Genomic DNA, 6,000 nt, shown 5'->3' on the forward strand with positions numbered 1-6,000 from the left:
TTCAAGATAGAGTTGTGGGCACTGGGGAGTGCAGGGACTTTGACAAAGACTTTTTATTCTTCTGAGCTCAATGCTTTGCATTATTACTTGATTAGCAGAAGTACTCAAGCTGGAATCACTGCTCATCCAGAACCTATAGATGAGCTGTATAAGGCTTTCTCTGTGTGGATTTCTCAGTCTTAGACTTGTTTTGGTTCTTCTCTCCCCTCCAGCCCAACTAAAAAGTCTTTATACTTTCATGGATTATGGAAAAACATGGGAGACCCAATACCATTGTTGCTAAGAAAATGGTAATTATGCTGATACTATGTTCATGTTTGCTGTTCGAAATTACTTGAAAAGCGCATAATAGGTCTGTTGCTCTGTAATACTTAAAGGTCAAGTTATCCTTTTGGTCTCTTTTGAAAATGTTGAACGACTGCAGGAGTTGAAGCCTAGAATAAATACACCTTAATTGAGAAGGTGGGGAGAAAACAAACCAACATAAGTAGTTTATCAGCCATCTTCTGAAGGTTGTTTTAGACAAATTTTAAACACCTACATAAAGAGCTTTGAGAATTATCTAAAATGTGTTCTCTCTCAGATTTTCTGGTGTCTTAGTTTATGCTTTCCTAATTTCAAGGATGTTACTGAAGGGAACTGAGGGGTTGTTGCTAACACTGACTGGATCTCCCATTCCCTAGATCTGAAGTGTATTCAGCTGTGTTATTAAGCTTCAGAGTGAAGAATTCTTAGTTTTATTCATGTGTTGGTAACACAGAATAAAGGTTACCTAGTAGAGTCACTTTATACTCTTTTCTGTTCAAGAAGAGCATCTCAAGCAGTCTGTGGAATTAAGAACAATGTTCGGGGAGGCTCTCAGAGGCAAGGCAGGTGGGGTGCTCAATCCCCCCTGCTTATGCATAAACAGAAAATTTACTACTTGCCATGTGTGTTGTGTGAGGGTTTTTTAATAGTACTAGTATATGGCTGATACACTTTTCCGGTTTGTTATAGCTTAGTATTTCTGTGACAACTTAGTAATACATAAAGGGAGGGTTAAGGAACTTGGAAGGTTCCCAAGATACTTAGCAGGTAGGGATAAGAAGCCATGACCTGTGATCATCCAGTCTTCCATTTTATACCTAGTTTTCTACAAGTCATTTTGGGAATTCTTACTGGCTAAAGGAATATCTGTCTGTCTCTCTAATGCATGGTGCTACAAATAAGAATGGTGAATTTCTTGGTGTGATCAGCTTTTATCGCCCTTTTCTGTTCTTCTTCCCCCCTGCCCCCAGCAGCTCTAACTTCTAGTAGTATTCCCAAGATAATTTCAGAAGTGTGTGTGTGTTAACTACTGGATGCTGTTTCCCTAAGAGCAAAAGATAGTGCTGCATTTTTAACAGTTAAAGATCCTTAAATTTTTGTAAAAAAAAATCCAAAGAGAAAAATTTCATGTGTAGTGAAGTAATTCCAATGGCATTTTCCTTGTTATGCTTTCTGTAGAAGATACGGTTTCTGTAACTCCTTCTTCAGGGACAAATAACAGATAATCCTTTTGCTGTAGAGGAAGGTATAATATAGATAATAGATAATAAAAAAATCTCTGGAGATCTGTTTGCAGGAGTTTTAACTTAACTTTCTTTTTCCTTCATTTGGATAACATAAATATCCAGGAATTATTAAGAAAACTGGTTACAAGGTTTTTGCACTGGGTGGTACAACTGTTGTAATTACTGAGTACAGCTGGATGGGCAGGCTAGGACTTCTAAAGATGCTGCAGCAGTCTTGTTTGTGCTGCACCATGAAAATGCAAGTGAGAGGGTTTTTTAATGTAAAATGTCCTTTAATGCAGGTTTAAAAAAAAGTCGCATATGCATTTTTCTGAGCATACTGCATTGATGGTGCTCTGCTAGATTGTACTTCAGTGATCGTATGACTCTTGTTCTTCAGGCATCCTTTCAGATCAGACCAGTTGTAATATTAAGTGTATGTGAGCTAATGCAGGTGGAGAAGCAGGTCAAAAATAAGTCCTTCTGGTAAATTATCCAGAAGATGATGGCTGCCAGCAGGATGTTGCAAACTGGGTTATATTCAAATACAGTCTTGCAACCTCAAGTGGGGTGATTTTTTTTTCTGTGTGTGAGAGAATTTCTGGGTCGTCTCTCTTTAAGGCTGTGGAGCTCTTCAGAGCTGAGCTTTTCTTTATAATTGGATCTGGGAATACTCGCCATTATGAAGTATGCAATCATACAAGCTAGCACAAGAAGTTTTCATTACAGAATGGCGTTTTCTTACCTCTCTTCTTCAGTGAAGAAAGAAACAGACTGATAAAAGCTCAAGTAGCCAGAAGCCTGGAGGAAATGCTGGTTTTCTCATCTTCTGGATGAAGGCATCCTAGGAGAATGTGAATAGGCTGAATGGCACCAGGGAGACCCATGAAAAGTGGGAGATGGTGAATGGGCTGCCTAGGAGACAAGCAGCTGAACTGTGTCCCAGGAGAGGGAGAACAGCCTGAACTGCTGTGCAAAGTCACCACTGGTGTGGTGAACTTGGTCAGCATATTGTGGGTTTTGGGTTGGTTGGGGTTTTTGGGGTTTTTTTTAAGTTTTAAATTGGTCTGTAGATTGTGTCTTTTAAAATTTGTTTGTTTGCTCAACTACTCCATCAAAATCAGTTTGACAAGTGTTACAACGTAAGTCTTCTACTTAGTTATCTTTGTCACTTAAATTGGCATTTCCTCTAGTAGTCAACATATTCAACAAATAATCAATACACATTGATTGATACTAGTACTGAGTTCTAGCATTAAATATACTACTAGAGTTCACTAGGTAAAGAACTGAAATCTGTTTACCTGCTGTAATGACTTTTTTTGAAGGCACAATCAGGCCAGGTCACTTTAATTTACTGGTTCAGTGATGTGTTCATTTTCACTGGAGGAACCAATTCTCTTAAGGTGAAAAAGATTTTTTTCTTTTTTTACCCTCAGGAAAGGAAAATGAGGATATGCTATACTAGTTCTGAAACCTTGAAGGATTTGGAGTTATAACCTACGGTTAACACTGCTACTTTTAGATAACTTAATTGGTTTCAAGTTTTGTGAACATACTGTCTTACATTACAAGCACATCTAAGAGTTTGTATGACTTTTGTACACTTTGCTAGTTTAAAAATTCCATGTAGATTTGTTTTTAAAATAAGTTATTAAATGCACCAGTGTCACTGGATTAAGAAAAAAACCCTCAAAAATCAGAGGAACATATTACATACTGAAACAGCAACAGCTTAAATGTGGGTAATGCAGACTTTCTGCTGAGGTAATTTTAAAAAAAAAAAAGCTTTGTTTAGTTGTATATCAACATATACAGTAGTTATCAATAGAAAAAATGTTGTAGTTGAAAAGTTAAAATCGGTTTAAATTGAGGGGAGGGTTAACTTGCGGTTTGTCTTAAAATCAGTAATTTTAAGTCATAGTGATTAAAAGGCAGTAGCAGGATAAGAAACTCATAGATAAGTGAGATGCTTCATTTGCACGAACTCATGGTTGGGGTTGCAACGTGGGATAAGTTGAAGCTTGAAGCTGTTCCAGCCAGTGTCGCCAAATTTACTCAGGATAGCACCAATAAAACATCTGTGTCTAGGGTTTTTAATCTGCAGAGGTTAAAGCACTGGAAAAACTGGAGGTTGAAAGCTTCTGTGAAACAGATGGAGGCACAGGTCAGTGAGGTCGAGCTGCCATCACTCGCCTGGCCTCTGTGCCTTGCTGTAGAGAGTTTGAGTGGCTGAACAGTGTTAGCCTGTTAACGTTATCATTAAAAAAGCTCAGTCTGCTGGGGTGCTCTGCACTGATGCTGAATACACTTTCTTACGTTAGTGACTACATTTACAATTAAATATTGTTATATCAAAATTACTGCGTGTGTATGCATTAGCAAAGCTTTAGTCTCTAAGTCACCTGTCTTTCACAAAACACTTTGTTTTTCCAGAGTACTGTTTCAACTGTCTGATAGTGCTCCTGTGCTAGAATGGGAGTCTTCTACAATGAAATCAATATGCTAGTCTTCAAACACAGAGAAAACTGGTATACTAGGACGTGGAAAGAATAGGAGTTTTCCAGTGCTGGTAGTACTTTACAGATTTACAAGGAGGACAAGTGTGTGTTTGAGTATGTATCACCTTACTAAGGACTAAATAAAACACAGCATTATGGAAAAATTGAACTATGGTACACTGCGTAGGTACCCCAACTGCAGAATGAGTGTTTTGTGCTAGGGTGCTGCGTGAACAGAATAAAGACTCCATTCCCCAAATAGGCTGTTTAATAGCTGCCTGTGGTTGCTGCATGATTGGCAAGCTGATCTATCTAGATCCTCTTTCTGACAGTGACTGGTAGCAGATGCTCTGAAGAAAAAAGTACAAGAAATAGAGTAGCACCCTTTTTCCCAGTAATGAGAGATTTAGGGAATTCAGGATAGTTCAGATGGAACATATTTCATGTTTAACAGGAGCTGATGGATCTATTTTTGGCAGATTTTTTTGCATGGTATGTTGTAGTCTCTGTAACATTCTTTGACAACAATTTGTGATATGGAATTTGCTGTATAGAAATCTATATAGGTATGGCTATTTTGTTTCACCTTTTACTTGAGCATCTCCTACTTGTGTCCTGAGGAGTTGGAAACAATCATGCTGGAATATGTATAATGATATTAGATGGTCACTGTCTGTGACATAGGCTTTTAAAATATTTAAACTAATAATTGTGTAGCCCACTTCTAATTCATTATCCAAATGCTCTTGACATATCATGTTTATATGTAGTGGTGCTATAGGTACAAAAATGAAATGGGGACATGCAGAAAGAGAAAGTAAGGAATACTGGCGTTCAAGTTCTACCGTGAATGAATGTGGGAAATTAATTTAGACAATTAGAGACCAATATTATGCTTTTTATTTCATTGAATGAGTTGACCTAGATGCTAGGATAGTGGTGTTGTCTTGCATAACAGTGTCCAAAACTTTATGTGCTTGTAGATGAATCTGTCAGAATCTTATTTGGCCTGTTTTCTTTCTAAATAAAATCTAACACCTTGATTCTGTTCATGATTTGTAAGAAAGTAATTTGAGTAAATAATCTTTTATTTGGCATTCATGTGTCACTGATAGCATGTAGCCCTTTATGCATAAAAGCCCTGAGTCCCATAACACTAAGCCTACAGTGACCAATTTTTGCTTCAGTGTAAATGAGAGAAAAGCGTCTTTTTGTGGCAATAACTTTTTTTGCCACATAACTGTCTTGAAATAGTTTGTGTTCGCACTGGGTTTATAAAGAATGATTAGTTCCCCTTTTACTTAGCAGGTGGCATCTGACTCTTCTATTTTTGTTATTAGGGTGCCTTGAGGGCATTAGGTTGAAACTTATCTAGTGAATTCTTTGGCTGATTTTTTGCAGTTGCTGAATACGCTGCTTGAGCAGTTGCTGCCCCTAGGTGCCTGTTTCTATGTCTTCACTGTGCTGGTGTAAGCTTTTGCATGGCTGTGTGATGAACTGGATGGAGGATTGTTTTAGGTAAAATATGACCCCGCAAAAATAGTTATGTTTTGGTCTTGTTGGTTCAAGTGACAGTACACCTGTTTATGCTGGCAGAATTCAAAGTCTGAAATGATGAGTGAGCTCCCTAAGCACTTGCAGGGAGGCTTAAAGCAGAGGAGTCTCTAGAGACTCCAGTTTTGACCTCTTTGAGCTAAATAACTTGAGGATAATCCTAGTCAGTGTAACGCTGTTTTTAGAAATACTGAGATGGCTACCTGATTCCTGATCATACTTTCTAAACATTCGGGGGACTGTCTACCTCTTACTTTTCTTATGTGTTGTTTGTACCATGATCACAAGGTAGTTGCAGACCACACATGGAATAATAATGTTCAGAGAAGACATGAGTAAAAACAGACTGTGCAGTTGCCGGCATGATTTTGAAATAAGCAGTACAGTTTGCTTTACATGTTCAGCACGGTCAG

The sequence above is a fragment of the Pelecanus crispus genome, chromosome 1 (genome assembly GCF_030463565.1).
Source record: "Pelecanus crispus isolate bPelCri1 chromosome 1, bPelCri1.pri, whole genome shotgun sequence".
NCBI lineage: Eukaryota > Metazoa > Chordata > Aves > Pelecaniformes > Pelecanidae > Pelecanus > Pelecanus crispus.